We start from the raw sequence: 22,115 nt of genomic DNA, 5'->3' as shown, positions 1-22,115 counted from the left end.
AGGTGTATAATAAAGCATAAGGTGTGAATATGTAGAAACTCCTGTACAAAATACATGTGACCATGAGGGTAGCTTCTATAGCTTAAAGGCCTAGAATCTAAGATGGTCTCTGACAGATAGCAAAGAGGCCAGCAGGCCATAAAGTATATATGACATCTTCCCTAAGGATAGTAACAGTCTAGGGAGGGAAGAGCATGAGAAAACCATTTTGGGGAATTTGGGTGAGGTCTGCCTCCACAGATAGCAAAAAGGTCACCAGGTCATGGCAAAATTCACTCCTAGCCTTCCGGGTGGGAAAACAGGTATTTTATCTGCTCTGTTGTAAAGAATCCCCTAAGTGTTTAACAATCCTGGTTTCTCTAGTAATCTGTGGGCACAGGGATCTTTGTACAGCTAACATTTTTCCAAGTAATTGCACTCTTAACACCACCTCTCCTATTCAGGATGTGAAGTGCAGGGATTTCTGTTCAGCTATAGGAAAGAAATTTTCTCATCCTTAAGAAATACATTCAAGCTCTCTATTCCCCCGAACCCAGTTCTCAGGGTCATCTCTAGTACTGCAACACAACACCAGCTGCAGCCTCCCCTCTCCCTGTTCATGCCTCATGTGGATCTCACAGACCTTCCCCCAGCCTGCAACACCAGCAAGTACTTTCCATAAACATACAAGCTAATAAAACAGGCAACACAACCAATACATTCTCTGAGAGAGAGAAAACAGAAACCAAAAAAGAAAACATCCACCCAACAAAGACTAACCTAGAACTCAGCACCTAGACCTATAATCATCCCAAAGCCAGATGTCTAGACTGTAGTGTAAGAACACACTCCATAATATACCAAGTGTTATGTTATGTTTACTCTAGAGCCCAGCTCTCCTACTACGGCAGGCCCTGAATATACAGAAATTGTGGTACATCTACAGAATGGAATATTACTCAGCAATGAAAAATAAGGAAAACATGAAATTTGCAGGTAAATGGTGGGAACTAAAAAGGATCATCCTGAGTGAGCTGTCCCAGAAGCAGAAAGACAGACATGGTATATACTCACTCATATAGACATACAATATAGGATAAACCTACTAAAATCTGTACATCTAAGGAAACTAATCAAGAGAGAGGACCCTGACTAAAATGCTCAATCCCCATCATGAAAGGCAAAGAGGATGGACATCAGAAGAAGAAGAAAACAGGAAACAAGAACAAGAAAACAGGAACCTGCCATAGAGGGCCTCTGAAAGGCTCTGCCCTGCAGACTATCAAAGCAGATGCTGAGACTTATGGCTAACTTTGAGCAGTGTGCATGGAATCTTATTAAAGAACTGGGAAACTGTAAGATCTGGAGAGGACAGAAACTCCACAAGAGAGCAACAGAACCAGAAAATTTGAACACAAAGGTCTTTCCAGAGACTCTTACTCCAACGGAGGACCATGCATAGAGATAACCTAGAACCCCTGCACAGATGTAGCCCATAGCAATTCACTGTCCAAATGGGTTCCATAGTAATGGGAAGACGGACTGCCTCTGACATGAACTGATTGGCCTGCTCTTTGATCACCTCCCGCTGAGGGGGGAGCAGCCTTACCAGGCCACAGAAGATGACAATGCAGCCACTCCTGATGAGATCTAATAGACTAAGATCAGAAAGTAGGAGAGGCGGACCTCACCTATCAGTGGACTTGGGGAGGAGCATACGTGAAGAAGGGGAAGGGAAGGTGGGATTAGGAAGGGAGGAGGGAGGAGGGAGAGGTTTATGGGGAATACAAAGTGAATAAAGTGTAATTAATAAAAGTTAAAAAAAAAATACTTGCAAACCGAATCCAAGAACACATCAAAGATATCATCTACCATGACCAAGTAGGCTTCATCCCAGGTATGCAGGGGTGGTTCAATATATGGAAATCCATCAATGTAATCCACCACATAAACAAACTAAAGGAGAAAAACCACATGATCATCTCCTTAGATGCCAAAAAAGCATTTGAAAATGTCCAATACCCATTCATGTTTAAAGTCTTGGAGAGATCAGGGATACAAGGCACATAACTAAACATAGTAATGGCAATATACAGCAAGCCTATAGCCAATATCAAACTCAATGGAGAGAAACTTAAATCAATCCCACTGAAATCAGGGACAAGGCAAGGCTGCCCACTCTCTCCATATCTCTTCAACATAGTACTTGAAGTTCTAGCTAAAGCAATAAATAAGACAACTAAAGGAGATCAAGTGGATGCAAATCAGAAAGGAAGAGGTCAAAGTGTCATTATTCGCAGATGATATGATAGTATACATGAGTGACCCCCAAAATTCAACCAGAGAACTCCTCCAGCTGATAAACACCTTCAGCAAAGTGGCAGGATACAAAATCAACTCAAAAAAATCAGAAGCCCTCCTGTATACCAAAGAAAAATGGGCCAAGAAGAAATCAGGGAAACAACACCCTTCACAATAGCCACTAATAATATAAAGTACCTTGGGGTGACTCTAAAAAAGCAAGTGAAAGACCTGTTTTGAAAAAAAAATTCAAGTCTCTGAAAAGAAATTGAAGAAGATATCAGAAGATGGAAAGATCTCCCATGCTCATGGATTGGTAATATTAACATTGTGAAAAATGGCCATTCTGCCAAAAGCAATCTACAGATTCAACACAATTCCCATCAAAATACCAACAGAATTCTTTACAGACCTTGAAAGAAAAATTCTCAATTTCATATGGAGAAACAAAAAAACCCAGAATTTCCAAAACGATCCTGTACAACAACAGATCATCTGGAGGTATCTCCATCCCCAATCTCAAGCTGTACTACATAGCAATAGTAATAAAAACTGCATGGTATTGGCATAGAAACAGAAAGAAGGATCAATGGAACCAAATAGAAGGCCCAGAAATAAACCCACACACCTATGAATGCTTGATTTTTTTTTTTATAAAGAAGCCAAAACCATTCAATGGAAAAAAGACAGCATCTTCAACAAATGGTGCTGGTCCAACTGGATGTCTACATGCAGAAAAATGAAAATAGATCCTTATTTTTCACACTGCACAAAACTAAAGTCCAAATGGATCAAAGATCACAACATAAAACCAGACACATTAAATTGGTTAGAAGAAAAAGTGGGGAAGAACCTAGAACTCATTGGGACAGGAGACAACTTCCTGAACAGAACACCCAACAGCACAGGCTCTAAAAGCAACAATCAATAAATGGGACCTCATGAAACTGAAAAGCTTCTGTAAAGCAAAAGACACTGTTGTCAAAACAAAACGACATAATGGGAAAGGATCTTCACCAACTCTATTATCTGACAGAGGGCTGATATTCAGAATATATAAAGAAATAAAGAAGTTAAAAAAACAATAAATCAAGTAATCCAATTAAAAATGGGGTACGGAGCTAAACAGGGAATTCTCTGTAGAGGAATATAGAATGGCAGAGAAACACTTAAAGAGATGCTCAACATCCTTAGCCATCAAAGAGATGCAAATCAAAACGACACTGAGATTTCACCTTACACCCATCAAAATGGCTAAAATCAAAAACTCAAATGACAACACATTCTGGAGAGGTTGTGGAGAAAGGGGAACCCTCCTCCACTGCTGGTGGGAATGTAAACTGGTACAACCACTTTGGAAATCAATTTGGTGCTTTCTCAGACAATTAAGAATAGTGCTTCCTCAAGACCCAGCTATACCATTCCTACGCATATATTCAAAAGAAGCTTAAATACACAATAAGGACATTTGCTCAACCATGTCTGTAGCAGCTTTATTTGTAATAGTCAGAACCTGGAAACAACCCAGATGTCCCTCAACAGAGGAATGGATACAGAAATTGTGGTATAGTCACACAATGGAATACTACTCAGCAATCAGAAACGAGTAAATCATGAAATTGGCAGGCAAATGGTAGGATCTAGAAAATATCATTCTGAGTGAGGTATCCCAGAAGGAGAAAGACACACATGGAATATGCTCACTTATATAGACCTATAAGATATAATAAACATAATAAAATCTATATACATAAAAAAGATAAACAAGAAAGAAGATCTGGGGTAAGATGATCAATCCTCACTTAGAAAGACAAATGGGATGGGCATTGGACTTAGGAGAAAACAAGTAACAGGATAGGAGCCTACCACAGAGGGCCTCTGAAAGACTCTACCTAGCAGTGTATCAAAGCAGATACATATCAAACTCAGATATGAGTCCAGATTTGGACTCATAACCAAACCTTCAGCAGAGTGCAGGGAATGATATGAAAAAAGGGGGAGTTAGTATGATGTGGAGAGGATATGAGCTCCACAAGGACCAAATATATTTGGGCACAGGGGTCTTATATGAGACTGTTTATCCAACCAAGGACCATGTATGGATATAACCTAAAAACCTCTGCTCGGATGTAGCCCGTGGTAGCTCAGTAACCTAGTAAGGGGAACAGGGACTATTTCTGACAAGAACTCAATGGCAGGCTCTTTGACCTCCCCACCCCCCAAGGAGGAGCAGCCCTGCTAGGGCACAGAGGAGGACTTTGCAGCCAGTCCTGAAGATACCTTATAAAACAGGGTCAGATGAAAGGGGAGGTGGTCCTCCCCAATCAGTGGACTTGGAAAGGGGCAGGAAGGAGATGAAGAAGGGAGGGTGGGATTAGGAGGGAATGAGAGAGCTGAATACAGCTGGGATACAAAGTTAATAAAATATAACTAATAATAAAAGTACAAAAATTAAAAATAAAAAAGTAAATCATAAAATTTGCAGGCAAATAGTAGGAACTGGAAAAGATCATCCTGAGGGAGGTATCCCAGAAGCAGAAGGATACACATGGTATAACTCACTTATAAGTGGATATTAGACATATAATATAGGATAAACAAACTAAAATCTGTACACCTAAAGAACTTTTACTGTGTTTTTGAGACATGGTTTTCTCTGTGCAGCCTTGGCTGCCTTGGACTCTCTTTGTAGACTAGGGTGGCCTCAAACTTACAAAGATCCACCTGTCTCTCCCTCCCTGAGTCTGAGATTAAAGGTGTGTGTCATTACTCACAGCTGGCAAGACAGTTTTAATGCAGCATACTTTCAAATCTACCACACTTTCTAAGCAAAGTTAATGCCAATACCCCTCAAATTATTTCACAAAATATAAACAGAAGGAACATTGCCAAGTTTATTCTATGAGGCCACAGTCACCTTGATACATAAGCCACAGAAAGACTCGATAAACAAAGAAATTTAGACCAATTTCCCTTATTAACATTGATGCAAAAATACTCAATAAGATTCTTACAAACTGAATCCAAGAACATATAAAAAGGTAATCCATCATGATTAAGTAGACTTCATTTCAGAGATGCAGTTTCAACATACAAAAATCAGTATGTTTATGTAAATAAACTGAAAGAAAAAAAACATGATCATCTCTTTGGATGCAAAAAAAAAATCTTTGGCAAAATTCAATACCACTTCATGATTAAAGTCCAGGAGAATTCAGGAATATAAGGGCCATACCTAAACATATCAAAAGCAATTTACAAAAAGCATATAGCCAATATCAAATTACAGGGAGACAAATTCAAAGCAATTGCACTAAAATCAGGGACAAGTCAAGGCTGCCCATTCTCTCCATATCTATTCATGATAGTCCTTGAAATTTTAGCTATACCAGTAAGATAACTGAAGGAGATCAAACAGATAAAAATTGGAAAGGAAGAAGTCAAAGTGTCACTATTGTGGTTCATATGATAGTATACTTAAGTGACCCCAATAATTCTACTACAGAACTCCTACATATCATAAACACCTTTAGCAAAGAGGCTGGATACAAACTTAACTAGAAAAAAAATCAGTAATCGTCCTATATACAAACAATAAATTTTCTGAGAAAGAAATTAGAGAAATTACATGTTTCATAATAGTCTCAAATAATATAAAATAACTTAGCATAGTTCTAACCAAGAAAGTGAAAGACCTGTATAATAACTTCTAGACCTTGAAGAAGGAAATTGAAGAACATATCAGAAGATAGATATCCCATGCTCTTGGATCAGCAGGATTGCCATAGTAAAACTGGCCATCCTACAAAAAGCAATCTACAGATTCAATGCAATCCCCATCAGAATTCCAACACAATTCTTTACAGACCTTGAAAGTACAGTTCTCAATTTCATATGGAAAAGAAAAACACAGGATAGCTAAAACAATCCTGTACAATAAAAGAACATCTAGAGGTATCACCACTTCTGATTTCAAGTTGTACTACATAGCTACGATAATAAAAAGCCACATGGAATTGGCATAAAAACAGAAATGTTGATCAATGGAATCAAATAGAAAACCCAGACATAAATCAATTCACCTCTGGACACCTGCTTTTTTAATAACAAAATCAGAAATACACACTGGAAAAATGAAAGCATCTTCAGCAAATGGTATTAACTGATGTCGGCATTTAGAAGAATGCAAATAGATCCATACCTATCACCCTGTACAAAACTCAAGTCCAAGACCTCAACATAAAACCAGCCATACTGAACTTGTTAGAAGAAAAAATGGGGAACAGCCTTGAACTCATTGGCAGAGGAGAAGACCTCCTGAACAGAACACCTATAGTAAAGGCACTAAGATCAACAATTAATAAAGCCTCAGGAAACTAAAAAGATTCTGTAAGGCAAAGGGCACCATCAATCAGAAAAAGCAGCAGCCAACACAATGAGAAAATATTTTTACCAGCTCCACATCCAGTATAGGGCTAAAGTCTAAAATACATTAAAAACTTAAGAAACTTGACATCAACAAACCAGAAAATCTAATTTAAAACTGGGGTACAGACCTAATCAGAAAATTACAACAGAGAAATCTCAAATGGTTGAGATACACTTAAAGAAATATGCAACATCCTTAGCCATCAGGGAAATGTAAATGAAAACCACCTTGAGATTTTATCTTACACCCATCAGAAAGGCTAAGATTAATAATACAAGTGACAGTTTATGCTGGTGAGGATAGGGAGCAAAGGTAACACTCCTCTGTTGCTATTTGGAATGCAAACTTGTACAGCCCTTTGAAAATCAATGTGGTGGTTCATCAGAAAGATGAGAATCAATCTACCTGAAGATGCAGCTCTTTCACTCTTGGTCTGATACCCAAAGGGCATACCATCCTACTGCTAGGACACCTGTTCAATTATGTTCATAGCATATTTGAACAATGTTCATAGCAGCTTTAACTGCTATAGTATCCATAAACTGGAAATAGCATTGATATCCCTCAACAGAAGGGTGGATAAAGATAATGTGACACATTTACACAATGGAGCATTACTCAACTATTTTCTAACTAAAAGAAAAAATTACATTATGAAATTTGCAGGCAAATGGATAGAACTATAAAAAAAAAAAAAACTTATCCTACCTGAGATAACCCAGACACATAAGAAGCAATACGTTATGTATACACTTATAAGTGGATATTATCTCTGTGGCCTGGCAATGCTCCCCCACCGGGGGAGGGTGATCTAAAAACAGGCAACAGAGTCCATGTCAGAGACAGTTCCTACTCCCCTTACTAGGTGACCCACAAAGAGCCTGAGCTCCCTATTGGCTACATCTGAGCAGAGGTCTACATCCTCTTTATGCATGGTCTTTGGTTGGTGCATCAGTCTGCACAGGACCCCATGAGCCCAGATTTGTTGGCTCTGTTGGTCTTCTTATAGAGCTGCTGTCCCCTCTGGGTCCTTCTAATCCCCCACTCTTTCCAATGACTTGCCCTCTGCCAAAATTTTGGCTTAGTGAGTCTTAATATCTGCTTCAATTTCGTGCTGGGTGGAGTCTTTCAGAGGACATTTATGGTAGGCTCCCATCCTGCTTCCTCTTCTCAGCTGTTTTTGGTGTCTATCATTTGTCTTTCTGAATGAGAATTAAGCATCCTCCCTAGAAGATAAAAGCAGTCCTAGAGGATAAGACTTGATAGGCTGGGGTTCCTCTTTCTGAGAAATAGGGAAAGAGAAGAGGGGAGAAGAGGGAGGGAGTGTGGGACTGGAAGGAGATGAGGGACAGGACTACAATTGGGATATAAACTGACTAAGTTATAAAAAATAAACTTAAAAAGAAGGCTTTGCTCCCCAACCCCAACCCCAAATAAACGGATATTATCTATTATGTAAGTAATAATAAAACTACAATGCACAGACCCAGAGAGGTTAAATAAAAAGGTGGGCTCTAAGAGGACACATGGCTCTCCCTGGAAAGGGAATATAGAATAGATTTTACAGGTTGACTGGATGTGGGTGGAGACAGGAATGGAAAGTATGGTAGGAGACTGTACAGGAAAATACAGCTGTGGATGGGGGGGGGCATTTATGTGATGGTAGGTGCAGAGTAAACTTCCTAAAATCTTTGAGGGTGACCCTAGTGAGACTCCTAATAATGGAGAATACAGTGTCTGAACTGGCCATCTTTTGTAGCCAGGCAAGACTTCCAGTGACAGGACTGGTTTGCATTCAGTTGAGTTTCTAGCCAACGGGGTCCTATGGAAATCCCCAAATAGCGGAAGCTGATACTAGAACAAAGGGTTTCTCTTCTAAAACTGACAGTGGGGCCACATTTGCCAAGGACAACATCCACACAGCTCATTGAACATAGAGGGGTCCCATCATTTAGTTCAGGAAGATCCCATTCTTTAATGTGGGAAGGTTCTCTGCAGTCAACTCCAAAAGAAACCTGGACCCAAACCCAGCCACAAAACCTTGACCTACAGTCTGTCCTGCCTGCAAGATGTGATGGATCAATGGTGATGTAGAACTTGTGGAAGTGGACAATCAATGTCTGGTTTAACTTGAGGCCCATTCCACAAGAGGCTGTGGGTCTCTGCCTTGTTCAGTCATCATCAGAGAGGGTTTTCTGGCAGCAGTGGTAGTGGGTGCAGAGACCCACAGCCAGTCATTTTGTAGAGAGAGAGAATGAGAGAAAGAGAGCCTAAAGTGGAAGTCTTCATCAGGTTACTCACCTGGAAGCTCAGGGATCCCTTTGGAAAGATTGTAGGAGTTGGAGGAGATAGAAGACTCCAGGAGAACATGGTCCATCAAGTCAACTAAGCAGGGCTGACACACAGAGACTGAAGTGGCAATCAAGGAGCCTGCATGGGTCTGCACCAGGTTCTCTGCATATATGTTATAGCTGTTAGATTGGTGTTTTTGTTAGACATCTAACATTGGGAATGGGTGTGTCTCTGACTCTTTTGCCTGCTCTTGGGACTCTTTTCTTTTTATTGATTACATCTTCCAGCCTGGATATGAGGGCTTTTGCCTTGTGCTATTGTGCCTTGTTTGTCCTGTTTGGTTGTTGTCTCTTGGGGGCCTGCTCCTTTCTGTAGGGAAACAAAAAGGGTCATGGGTCTGGATAATAGGAAAGAAGGAGGGGGAGCTAGGAAGAGTGGATGGAGGGAAAACTGTGGTCAGGATATACAGTATACAAGAAGAATATATTTTCACCTTACACTCATCAGAATGGCTAAGATCAAAAACTCAAGTGACAACACATACTGGAGAGGATGTGGAGCAAAAGGAACCCTCCTCCACTGCTGGTGGGAATGTAAACTTGGACAACCACTTTGGAAATCAATCTGGCGCTTTCTCAGACAATAAGGAATAGTGCTTCCTCAAGATCCAGCTATACCACTCCTAGGCATATATCTAAAAGACACTCAAATATACAACAAAGACATCTGCTCAGCCATGTTTGTAGCAGCTTTATTTGTAATTACCAGAAGCTGGAAACAGCCCAGATGCCCCTCAGTTGAGAAATGGATACAGAAATTGTGGTATGTCTACACAATGGAATATTACTCAGCAATAAACAACAACAACAACAAAAAAAAAAAACAAGGAAATCATGAAATTTGCAGGTAAATGGTGGGAACTGGAAAAGATCGTCCTGAGTGAGGCATCCCAGAAGCAGAAAGACACACAGGGTATATACTCACTCATAAGTGGATATTAAATATATAATATAGGATAAACATACTAAAATATGTACACCAAAAGAAGCTAATCAAGAAGGAGGACTCTGGCTAAGATGTTCAATCCCCATTCAGAAAGGCAAAGAGGATGGACATCAGAGGAGGGAGAAAACAGGGAACAGGACAGGAGCCTACCACAGAGGGCCTCTGAAAGGCTCTACCCTGCAGAGTATCAAAGCAGATACTGAGACTCACAGCCAAACTTTAGGCAGAATGCGTGCAGGAAATCTTATGAAAGAAGTTGGAGATAGTAAGACGTGGAGAGAACAGGAGCTCCACAAAAAGAGCAACAGAACCAAAAAGTCTGGGCACAGGGGTCTTTTCTGAGACTGATACTCCAGCCAAGGACCACTCATGGAGATGACCTGGAACCCCTGCACAGAGGTAGCCCATGGCAGTTCAATGTACAAATTGAACTGTACTAAAATCTGTACATCTAAACAAATTAAGCAAAAGAGAGGACCCTAACTAAAATGTTCAATCCCTATCCTGAAAGGCAAAGAGGATTGAAATCAGAAAAAAAAAGAAAACAGGAAACAACCTAGGAACCTGCTACAGAGGGCCTCTGAAAGCCAGAAGAAAACAGGAAACAACCTTGGAACCTGTCACAGAGGGCCTCTGAAAGCCTCTGCAGTATAGACTGTCAAAGCAGATGCTGAGCCTGATAGCCAACTGATGGGCAGAGTGAATGGAATTTTATGTAAGAAGTGGGAAATAGTAAGAGCTGGAGGGGACAGGAACTCCACAAGGAGAGCAACAGAACAAGATAATTTGATGAGAACTGATACACTAAGATCAGAAAGGAGAGGAGAACCTCCCCTATCAGTGGACTTGGGGAGTGGCATGCATGCAGAAAGGGGAGGGAGGGTGAGATTGGGAGGGGAGGAGGAAGGGGCTTATGGGGGGATACAAAATGAATAAAGTGTAATTAATAAAAAATTTTTAAAAAGGCCTTTCTAGTCCCCTCAAGCACAAAGTATGCATGTATATGAAATATACATATGCAGTCAAAATGCGTGTACACTTAAAAATAAAATAAATAAATATTAAAATATTAAAAATTGCTATTCTTTAGTAACCACAGAGAAGAAATCAATTTCATATATAAATACATTTATACATCCACTCATATATTTTCCTCATTTCTATCCCTAAAAAAAATTAATCTTGTCTTTTACTGTCCAAACCTAAGTTTTGATCATCAAATAAAAGTCACATAATAAAGAGACTATGACAACGTTCAATAAATATTTCAGCATGGCTTGCAGTCATTATAATTTTAAAATACTTTAATCTCTGCATTAAAGTATAATTGAAGCAAAGCATTATAATTTTATCTCAGATAATAGGTTAAAATAGAGATAAATGGCAGGAAAAGAACATCAATAAAATAATCTCTAGAGAATAGGATAGTATTTTAACTAATATTTTTACTTAAAAAAGATAAAATTCAAATACTCTTAGCACCAATTTACATTAAATTTAAAAATATTTGGATAAGCACTATTAAGTAGTTGCCACCTCATAAATGATTTTAATAATATATGTGAAATATTTGAAATAATGATATATTTGAACTCCTCTTTGTATCTTTCTGGGGCCACAGGGCATCTCCTGGCATCCACTTGGCAGACTTTCTATCCACCAGCATGTACTATTTGACTGGTTATAAATTTAATCATCTGCACTCATTGGGAGTTTATAAGTAATCATCACATTTTCAGTCCTTCCATGACAACACACACACACACATAGACACTTGTGTGTGTGTGTGTGTGTGTGTGTGTGTGTGTTGTGATGGATAATATAGAAAAATATGGGAAAAGTCAACCATGTCTCATCTTAATCAACTTCAAGAGTCTATCAGAGCTGATCTATACTTTATTGTCAAATTAAAGGCAAGATTCCATCAAGATCAAAAGTTAGAGATTGATTATATCAGCCTCCACATTGGAAGTTATCATTGGGGAAAGTGACTCAGTCTCAGTCAATCAGTGCAACTCTTGAAGTAGAAGCCCTATTTTACCAAACTGCAGGTAGGCTTGGAGTAGAGCAACCAGAACTGGCATTTCACCTTAGGAGTGACATCCTGGTCACCTAATGTAGCTATTTATTGGAAACGTTGTAGAAGTGGTGCTCAAATTTTATAAACACTTTCTCTAACCCTGACTTTTGCTCTTCTAGAATCACTCTGGCTTTGAGACTCCAGTCTTTAAATACCTCTAGTAATTATCTAACAAAACCTATGTGTTATGTTTGTTCTTGATAAATTAATATATTTACACTTGTGTCACCATAATGTATCAGCAGCCTCTTAATGCTGCCAAGTTTCTGAGCCGTTTTCCATCTTTGCAGATGGTACTTTTGAGGGGACAGACCATTGCCATAATTTACAAAGACCCATGTATAGAGTATAATAAGGGACTGAAGACAGAGAAAAGGATGTGGCAATATACAGATCTAACAGCAAGTGCCTAATACTCCTTTTCTTTCCTGATAAAGTACCAAATCAGTCTTTGCCAACAGAGATCATTTCTATCCCACCAATGCACAAGTGAATAGCTGTTGATGGACATAAAACAATAAATAAAAACTCAGGGTTTGACTATTCAGCTTTGTTTTAATTTTTAAATTTTATCTGTCTGGATGTTCTGTTTGCGTTGATATTTGTGTACCCTATAAAGGCAGGTGGAAAGAGGGTGTCAGCTTGGTAACTGTCATCTGGGTGCAAGGAATCAAATCTGAGTGCTGGGGAAGTACATTCAGTGCTCTTAGCTCCTGAACTATTTCTCCACGCCCTACAAATAATTTTGCAATGGTGTGCCTATTATCTTCTGACAGAGCCTCAGTTTGTCACCTACTCTAACTTGTCCGTCACATACATTCCATCATTCATTCATTCCTGAGTGACCAGCACCTTAGACAGAGACCAAATAAGACATGGAGTCAGGCTCTGAGGGTTAGTGGAAATCAGGGAATGGGAATAGCTCAAAGACAGAATAAGAAGTAGTATATAAGTTAAAAGGAGGTGGTGGGAAAAAAAAACAGAATAAATCAGAGAACTGGAGGAAAACATCTAAAGTATATTAGAGAACTTATTGAAAACAATGCAAGTCCAAAGGTGCCTTTAACAACAAGGAAGTAAGCCCATCCCGGCACAGAAACCGAGTTAGTTGCTTCTCCCTGATGCCTCTGTGAACATTCTTCTGGAATATACTCACATTTCACTCTCTGGATCTCATTGTAGTCTGCAGTGAACCCCTGTTTTATGCCTGGTTTTATTTATTGTGGGTTCCTTGTCTCTCTCATTAAATTGATAGCAGTGTGGCAATTTTGTTTATCTTTTCAAAGAACTAGCCCTTTTATTGATTGAATCCACGTGTTTTTCTTTTAGTTTCATTAAGGGGCCCTGATACTATCTATTCCTTATCATATACTGCTTTTGGATTTGGCTTCCTCATGTTCGAAGATCTGTAGACATATTTTAAGACTGTTGTTTTGAGCTCTTTTGGTTTTCAGTGTAAGCAAAACAGATATGAACTTCCCTCTTAGAAATATTTGAGCCACATTACTGAGGTTTCAGTTAAGTTGTGCTGGTATTTTCATGTGCATCTAGAAATTTTTAAAAAATTTCCCTAATTTTTTCAGTGACTCAATTGCCAACAAGACTGTGCCCCCAGTCTGCAGGTATTTGTGTAATTCATTTTGTTATTGATTCCTACTATGACTCGAATAGACAGACGGATATAGTTTGGATTTTTTGTGGGCAGGGTTGTTGTTATTGGGTTTGTTTGTTTGTTCTGTTTTGTTCTTTTTTGTTTTTGTATGTTAAAACTTGCTTTACAGCTTATAAATTAAACCTATTTTAGAGAAGACTGTGTGGCCTGTTGCAAATACTGTATATTCTATATTTGTTAAGATGGAATCCCATATAGATAGATATTCAAATCCATCCATAGTTTGAGCTACAGAGTAGTTAAATCCTGAAGACCATTTGTTAATTTCTTTGTTTTGAAATTTGTTGTGGTTTGAATGAGAAACAATCCCAAGGTCTTGGTAATTTGAACACTTGTCCCCCAGTTGGTAGCCCTGATGAGAAAGTTTAGAGGAAATAAGTCACCGGGGTAGACTTTGAGGTTAAAAACTTCAGTCTCTTCTGGCCCTGCCTCCCTCCCTCCCCCCTTCCCCCGCTCCTGAGCTTGGTTCTTATTGTTCAAGATGCGAGCCTTCAGCTTCCGGTTTCTGCCACCATGCCTCCTACTTGTTGCTATGCTTCCTCAACCTGTGTTCTTTTTAAAAAATTCTCTCACATACTATATCCCTACTACAGTTTCCCATCCCTCCTATCCCCCCAGTCTCTCCCCCAACTCCCCTCTAGCCCAGATCCACTTCTACTCTTATTTCACTCAGAAAAGAGCAGGCCTGTCAGGAATATCAACCGAACATGCCATATCAAGTTGCAGTAAGACCAGGCACGTGCCCTTATACTAAGGCTGGACAAGGCAACCCAGCAGGAGGAAAAGGGTCCCAAAAGCAGGCAAAAGAGGGAAAGATAGTTCCGACTGCCATTGTTAGGAGTCTCACAAAAACCATACATATAAGTATATATGCAGAGGACCTAGCTCAGACCCATGCAGGTTCCTGGTTGTTGGTTCAGTCTCTGTGAGCCCCCATGAGACCTGCTTAGTTGATTCTGGCGATTTTGTTGTAGTGTCCTTGACTGACCCCTCTGTCTCCTACACTCTTTCTTCCCCCTCTTTTGAGAGATTTCCTGAGCTCTGATTGATGTTTATTTGGCTGTGGATCTCAACATCTGCTCTAATCAATTGCTGGATGAAATCTCCCTGATGACAGTTATGCTAGGCTCTGGTATACAAGTATAAAAGAATACGATGAGGAATCATTTTGTTGACTTCTTTTTTTTGCCAGTCTTATTTGGTCGTATTCTCAGTCTCTGGGCTATCCAGCTTCTGGTTCCTGGCCCTCCAGGCCATGCCAGGGATGGGCTCCCTCTCATTGCATGGATCTCAAGAGGGACTAGTAATTGGTTAGCCATTCCCAGAAATGTTGTGCTATCTTTCCCCCAGAACATCTTGCAGGCAGGACAAATCATAGGTCAAAGGTTTTGTGGCTCCGTTGGTGTCTGAGTCCCTCTGCTGAAAGGAAGCCTTTCCTGGTTATAAAAGATAGCTGGTTCGGGCTTTGCATCTCCTATCACTACAGGTCTTCACTACTTTCACGCTCATAAAATCCAGGGAGTTTTCATTGCGCTAGTTGTCTACATGGCCACCAAAATGCTGTTTCCCCAATTTGTAGTCTTTCCCAGTACTTCACCCCCCAACCTGATCTGTCTTGTTTCTATAGTCTCCGCCATCAGTTCACTCATGAAATCTATTTCCCTTTCCCAGGAAGATTCATGTGTATCCCCTTGAGCCCTCCTTATTACTTAACTTCTTCCTGTCTGTGGATTGTAGTATGATCATGCTTTATAGCTAATAGTGACCTATAAGTGAGTACATACCATGTTTGTCTTTCCAGGTGTGAGTTACCTCACTCAAAAGGAATTTTTTCTAGTTTGATCCATTTGTCTTCAGATTTCATAATGTCATTTTTTAACAGCCAAGTAATAATATCCCTTGTGTACATGAACCACATTTTCTTTATCTATTCCTTGGTTGAGGGACATGGAGGTTGTCTCCACTTTCTAGCTCTTACAAGTAAAGCTGTTATGAACATAGTTGAGCAAACGTTCTGTGGTAGGATGGAGCATCCTTTGGGAGTATGCCCAGGGGTGGTATAGCTGGGTCTTGAGGTAGATCAATTGCCAATTTTCTGAGGAAAAACAACAACAACAAAACAGCATATTTATTTCCAAAGTGGCTGTACAGGTTTGCACTTCAATGGAGGGTTCCCCTTGCTCCACATCCTTATCAACAAGAGCTGTCACTTGTATTTTTGATCTTAGCCATTCTGATAGCTAAAAATGTTGAACATTACTTTAAGTATTTCTTGGCCATTTATGATTCCTCTGTTGAGAATTCCCTATTTAGATATTTGGTTTGTTGATATCTAGTTCCTTGTGGTCTTTATGTATTTTGAAAATTAGCCCTCTGTCAGATGTGGAGTTGGTGAAAGTGTTTTTTGTTTTGTTTGTATTGTTTCCAATCTCTAGGCTGCTCTTTCTTCCTATTGACAGTGTCGTTTGCCTTACAGAAGCTTTGCAGTTTCATGAGGCCCTATTTATTAATTTTCGATTATGCTATGCTATTGATGTTCTGTTCATTAAAGCCCATTCCGTTCTTTCCCTTCTATCAGGTTCAGTGTGTATGGTTTTAAGTTGAGGTCTTTGATCCACTAGCCTGACTTTTGTGCAGAATGATAAATACAGACCTATTTTTTATATTTCTACATGCAGAGATCCAGTTAGATCAGCACCATTTGTTGAAGATGCTTTTTTTTTGTCCACTGTATATTTCTGGCTTTATAAAAAAATCAAGTGTCCATGGGTGTGCAGATTTATGTCTCAGTCTTCAATTCCATTGTATTGATCAACATGTCTGTTTTTATGCCAATACCATGTTATTTTTATTAGTATACCTCTGCAACACAGCTTGAAATCAGGCATAGTGGTAACTCTGTAAGTTCTTTTATTGTACAGTAGTGTTTTATTTATCCTGGGTTCTTTGGTTTTGCATATGAAGTTGTGTATTGTTCTTTCAACATCTGTAAAGAAGTGTGTGGAAATTTTGAAGGGGATTGCATTGAACATGTAGATTGCTTTTAGTAAAGTGGCCATTTTTTTTTTATTATGTTATGCTACCAAACCAAGAGCATGGGAGAACTGTCCATCTTCTGATATCTTCTTCAATTTATTTCTTCAGAGACTTGAAATTTTTATTCCTAAAAGTCTTTCACTTTCTTGGTTAGAGTTACATGAAGATACTGTATGTTTTCTGTGGCTATTGTGAAGGGTGTTTTTTCCTTAATTTCTTTCTCAGAGTGTTTGTCTTTTGTATACAGGAGGGCTACTGTTTTATGTTTGTTTGTTTTTTCAGTTAATCTTGAATTCAATCACTTTGCTGAAGGTGTTTACCTATTCCTAGGAGACTTTTTGGGGTCACTCATGTATACTATGTAATTATATGTAATTTGCAAATAGCAATACTTTACTTCTTCTTTTTTAATTTATATCTCCTTGATCTCCTCTAGTTGTCTTGTTGCTCTAGCTGGAACTTCAAGTATTGTATTGAATAGATATGGAGAGTGGGAATGGCCTTGTCTTAGTCCTAATTTTAGTGGAATTATTTTTAGTTTCTCTCTGTTTAATTTGATGTTGGTTTGCTGTAAATCACCTTTATTATGTTTAGGTATGTCTCTTATATCCCTGATCTCTCCAAGACTTTTATCATGAAGGGATGTTGGATTTTGTCAAGAGCTTTTTCAGCATCTAATGAGATTGATCTTTTTTCTTTCTTTCAGTTTGTTATATGGTAGATTACACTGATAGATTTTCATATGTTGAGCCATCTTTGAATCTCTGAGATGAAGTCTACTTGATCATAGTATATAATCTTTTTGATGTGTTCTTGAATTCAGTTTGCAAGTATTTTTTATTTTTCATTTTAATTTTTATTAATTACAGTTCATTTACTTTGTATCCCCCATAAGCCCTTCTCTCCCCCTCCTAATCCCATCTTTCCTCCCCCTTCTCCAAGTATGCCCCTCCCCAAGTCCACTGATAAGTGAGGTCTTCCTCTCCTTCCTTCTCATCCTAGTCTATCAGATCTCATCAGGAGTGGCTGCATTGCCATCTTCTGTGGTCTGGTAAGGCTGCTCCCCGCTCAGTGGGAGGAGATGATCAAAAAGCAGGCCAATCAGTTCATGTCAGAGGCAGTCCCTGTTCCCATTACTATGGAACCCACTTGGACACTGAATTGCAATGGACTACATCTGTGCAGGGGTTCTAGGTTATCTCCAGGCATGATACTTGGTTGGAGTATGAGTCTCTGGAAAGACCCCTGTGTTCAAATTTTCTGGTTCTGTTGCTCTCTTTGTGGAGCTCCTGTCCTCTCCAGATCTTATTATTTCCAACTTCTTTTATAAGATTTCACGCACTCTGCCCAACAGTTGGCCATAAGTCTCAGCATCTGCTTTGATAGTTTGCAGGGCAGAGCCTTTCAGAGGCCCTCTGTGGCAGGTTCCTAACTTGTTTCCTGTTTTCTTCTTCTTCTGATGTCCATCCTGTTTGCCTTTTTGAATGGGGATTGAGCATCTTAGCCAGAGTCCTCCCTCTTGATTAGTTTCTTTAGATGTACAGATTTTAGTAGGTTTATCCTATATTATATATATCTATATTGAGTGGGTATATACCATGTGTGTCTTTCTGCTTCTGGGATACCTCACTCAGAATGATCCTTTCCAATTCCCACCATTTACCTGAAAATTTCATGATTTCCTTGTTTTCCATTGCTGAATAATATTCCATTGTGTAGATGTACCACAATTTCTGTATCCATTTTTCAGTTGATGGGCATTTGGGATGTTTCCAGCTTCTGGCTATTACAAATAAAGCTGCTACAAACATGGTTGAGCAAATGTCTTTATGGTGTACTTGAGCCTCTTTTATATACATGTCTAGAAGTGGTATAGCTGGATATTGAGGAAGCGCTATTCCTAGTTGTCTGAGAAAGCACCAGATTGATTTCCAGAGTGGTTGTACAAGTTTACATTCCCACCAGTGGTGGAAGAGGGTTCCCCTTTCTCCACAACCTCTCCAGCATGTATTGTGACTTGAGTTTTTGATCTTGGCCATTCTGATGGGTGTAAAGTGAAATCTCAGGGTCATTTTGATTTGCATTTTCCTGATGACTAATGACGTTGAGCATTTCTTTCAGTGTTTCTCTGCCATTCGATATTCCTCTATCAAGCATTCTCTGTTTAGCTCTGTTTCCCATTTTTTAATTAGATTACTTGGTTTGTTGCTTTTCAGCTTCTTTATATATAGTGGATAATAGCCCTCTGTCAGATAAAGGGTTGGTGAAGATTCTTTCCCAATCTGTAGGCATTCTTTTTGTTTTGATGACGCTGTCCTTTGCTTTACAGAAGCTTTTCAGTTTCATGAGGTCCCATTTATTGATTGTTGCTCTTAGAGCCTGTGCTGTTGGTGTTCTGTTCAGAAAGTTGTCTCCTGTCCAATCAGTTCTAGGCTCTTCCCCACTTTTTCTTCTAACCGATTTAATGTGTCTGGTTTTATATTGTGATCTTTGATCCACTTGGACTTTAGTTTTGTGCAGGGTGAAAAATAAGGATCTATTTTCATTTTTCTGCATGTAGACATCCAGTTGGACCAGCACCATTTGTTGAAGATGCTATCTTTTTTCCATTGTATGGTTTTGGCATCTTTTTCAAAGTTAAGGTGTCCATAAGTGTGTGGGTTTATTTCTGAGTCTTCTGTTCTGTTCCATTGATCCACCATTCTGTTTCTATACCAGTATATTTTTATTGACTATTTTTACATCAATTTTCATGAGGGAAATTGGTCTCTAATTTTTTTTTCTTTTTTGAATCTTTATGTGGCTTTGTATTCAGGGTATTCAGGTGACTATAGCCTCATAAAATAAATTTGGCAATGTCCCTTCTGTTTCTATTTTGTAGAATAATTTAAGGAGAATTGGTATTAGCTCTTCTTTGAAAGTCTGAGCTAAATGGGCTTTTTTATGGTTAAAAGACTTTTAATGACTGCTGCTGTTTTCTTAGGTGTTATAAATCTATTTAAAGATTTTATCTGATCTTAATTTAACTTTGGTAACTAGCATCTGTAGAGAAAATCATCCATTTATTTTAGGTTTTCTAATTTTGTGGTGTATAGATTTTTGAAGTATGACCTAGTGATTCTTTGGATTTCCTCAGTGTCTGTTGTTATGTCCCTTTTTCCTTTCTGATTTTTGTCAACTTGGATACTATCTCTCTGTCTTTTAGTTAGTTTGGCCAAGGGTTTGTCTCTTTTATTGATTTTCTCAAAGAACTAGCTCTTGGTTTCACTGATTCTCTGTATTGTTCTCTTTGTTTCTAAATTATTTATTTCAGCCCTGAGTTTATTTTCTTCTCTCTACTCCTTTGTGTGTGTTTGCTTCTTTTTGTTCTAGAGCTTTCAGATGAGCTATTAATTTGCTAATATAATGTTTCTCCAATTTTTTTGTGGAAGCACTTACTGCTACGAACTTTCCTCTTAGCACTGCTTTCATTGTGTCTCATAAGTTCAGGAAGTTGTGCCTTCATTTTTATTTAATTCTAGAAAGTCATTAATTTTTTCATTATTCCTTGACCTAGTGGTCATTGAGTAAAGAATTATTCAGTTTCCATGAGTTTGTTTGTTTTCTCTTGGTTCTGTTCATCTTTAATCTATGATGGTGTTACAGTATACAGTGGGCTATTTAAATTTTCTTTGATCTGTTGAAACTTGCTTTGTGACCAACTATTTGCTCAATTTTGGAGAAAGTTCCATAAGGTGCTGAGAATGAAGTATATTATTTTGTGTTTGGATTAAATTGTCTGTAGAGATCTATGAAGTCCATTTGGTTTATAATATCAGGCCCCATAAAATATAGCTTTAAACCTGCCACCTGCACCTCACAGCTAAATATTGAAGTAATCAGTATAAAGCTTATTGTTGTTGTTTCTCTTCTTTTAATCAAACAATGGTGTTCACCCTCAGCATAGCTGGGCTCTAGTGGTGCCATATTGTCCTGGCTGTTGTTGACTGTATTCTTACACTAGTCTGTAGGCATCTGGATTTGCAATGAATACAGGTCTAGGTGCTAATTTCTGAATTTGTCTTTGTTAGATGGGTGTTTTCCTCCTTGGTTTCTGTTTCCTCTTTGGTCTTCTGGTCTTTGCTGTCTGTATTGCTGGCAGCCTGCATGATCTCTAGTCTAGCAGGGAGTCTTTGTCAGAGCTGGGAGCCTTTAATCCAGCAGGGGTCTCTGTTCTCCCCACGGAGTGGCCTACACCTGAGCAGCAGATATCTGCTGGAGTTGGGCAGCAGATATGAGCTTAAATTCTGCACATGAATTTAAGCTCAGATATGCTCCAAGGGAGAAGGCCCCAGAAGTTACAGTAAACAAAATTTGGGAAAGTCAGCTCTCATAGGAAGCACATTATAATAATACTTCAATAATTATGTGTTGATAATCACTTTTGAAAATTTGTCTCAGAAGTAAAGCACTGACTAATTTATCCATGAAATCCTAGCTAAAAGCATCTGTGGTATGAGCCTTCCCTGCAATTCCCTCCTTTCCACTGTTCTTTCATCAACATGTTTACACTACAAAAGTCTATGCAAAACAGTCAGGTCTTTGATGTTTTTGTTTACACTTATGTATGTATATAGGGTGTTTTTCTACATACATGTTTGTGTACCATGTGGGGTGCCTGAAGTCTGCAGAGAATAAAAAAGGGCATCAGCTCTCCCTGGAACTGGAGTTAGGGATGGTTAGAAGTGGTTGTGTGGGTTCTGGGAATCAAACCTGGGTCTTCTAGAGGAGCAGCTAGTCTTTTTAACTGTTGAGCCATCTCTCCAGCTCCTTCTTTGAATTTTTACTAATGTTTTGTGAATATAGTGCATTGCTTTCTATATTAGATTCTTCATTGGTGTGTTCACTTTATAAAATTATGAATCAATTAATTTGAAATATTAATGGAATAAAATTCAATGTGTATTCATGGTGATTATCTGCAAGGGAATGTCAGATCCCAGGTCCAATTATGTGTACTTACTGAAAACACATTCACAAATGAATGGAACTCAAGATTATGAGTTATATTAATTTTAATGTTCCCAAGATGAGTCAGAATTTTTAAAGAAAATGGCTCATTTGCTTAGATCTCTAGCTTTGGAAGTTGTTTTAAATTAGTGAAATTGGATGTCCTGAAATGTTTAAGTTGATGTAGAGTTTTCCTTCTTCTTGTGAGGATCCTTTCAGTGATTAAAGAGGTTCTTAATTTTATTTTAGTATTAAATAAAAATTTCCCTCAACATTTAATATTTTAATTGAATATGTATGCTTCTCCTTGCATTATTCAGTTCAAAATTGTG

This window comes from Psammomys obesus, unplaced genomic scaffold, assembly GCF_907164565.1.
Source record: "Psammomys obesus unplaced genomic scaffold, mPsaObe1.curated_primary_1811, whole genome shotgun sequence".
Lineage (NCBI taxonomy): Eukaryota > Metazoa > Chordata > Mammalia > Rodentia > Muridae > Psammomys > Psammomys obesus.
The sequence above is the reverse complement of the archived record's forward strand: the minus strand, read 5'-3'. Positions refer to the sequence as shown.